This window comes from Suricata suricatta, chromosome 5 (assembly GCF_006229205.1).
Source record: "Suricata suricatta isolate VVHF042 chromosome 5, meerkat_22Aug2017_6uvM2_HiC, whole genome shotgun sequence".
In the NCBI taxonomy this organism is placed as follows: Eukaryota; Metazoa; Chordata; class Mammalia; order Carnivora; family Herpestidae; genus Suricata; species Suricata suricatta.
This window is the reverse complement of record NC_043704.1, coordinates 108,243,081-108,244,565: the sequence shown is the minus strand read 5'-3', so window position 1 is coordinate 108,244,565 and position 1,485 is coordinate 108,243,081.

Genomic DNA, 1,485 nt, shown 5'->3' with positions numbered 1-1,485 from the left:
GCCAGAGGGGAGAGAGACAGGACAAAGGAGATGGGTGAAATAGATAAAGGGGATTAAGAGGTACAAACTTCCAGTTATAAAATAAGTAAGTCACAGAGATGAAAAGTACAGCACAGGGCATATAGTCGATAATATTGTAATAACTTTTTATGATGACAGATGATAATTACACTTATCATGGTAAGGATTTCATAGTGCATATACTTGTCGAATCACAAGTGATTGGACAAGTATATGCACTATGCTTACACGAGATTCGTGTATATATAAGTATAGTATGTCAGCTATACCTCAATTAAAATGAAAAATAAAATAAAATACAGGCTGATATGCCACCTCTACTTCCTCCGAGATTAAAAAAAAATTTTTTTTTTTTTTGAGACATAGAGACAGAGAGAACAAGTGGGAAAGGGGCAGAGAGAGAGGGAGACACAGAATCCGAAGCAGCTCCAGGCTCTTAGCTGTCAGCACAGAGCCTGATGAGGGGCTTGAACCCATGAATTGTGAGATCATGACCTGAGCCAAAGTCGGACACTTAATTGACTGAGCCACCCAGGCGCCCCTCAGATTTCTAGACGGCTCCCTCTCCTCACCACACAACACTACACTCCATGGGTGCATCCTGCATCCGGACTATTAACCCCTTTTTCTGTCTTTTCTCTCCTTGTTTTAGGGTGATTTTCTTGTTCCCTTCGATTAGCTCTTGCACGGCCCACACTTGTGCTTTAGGCTCCCTTGTGGGCCCAATAACCAGTGCCATGGATAAGATATTTGAGATCCATAAAGTTAGCAGCCTTGAAGGATCAAGTCTATACATGTGATGTGTATTTTATAAACATTGCTCTGCACTACAAACGTCTCCCCAAAATTGGGTTACAAGACTTAACTAATAAATATACAGAATGCCCAGTTAAACTTGAATTTCAGGTAAATAATAATTTTCTGGCATAGTATGTCTGATACAATCTTTAATCTGTATTTAATCTGCCAACACTTTTTCAAAACCCAGTGGAGCAGTTAAGTTAAACAGTCTTTCTAATTTGCATGCCCTAAAAACCAAGTTCTAATCCCCCCTTCAATGACTGTGGCCTATACACAGCGAAACACCCCACCAATTTCAAAATTGGGCACTTTGAGTAGTCTTGAGCCAGCACAGGAAGCATTTCAAAGTGGTTGCTAGGTGGCAGATCTCAATTCCGGAAAGCATTTTTCAAATTCTATTAGTGCTGCTTGGGGAGAGTCGCGTGGTAATGTGTTTGGTTTGCCATTTTTCTTCCAATGGAAAATCTACGGCAAAACCGAGTTTAAATAACACTTCTAAAAAGCTTTGCCTTTTGAATCAAATGCCAGAATGTCTAGGTAAACACAGAATTTAGTAATCAAGGGCTTGATTTATTTCAGCTATTTTTTTCCTGCTGAATTTTTGAGATAGTAAGACTGGATTTCTTCCAAACGAATCTGGGCAGGAGAAAACTTGAAAGTATC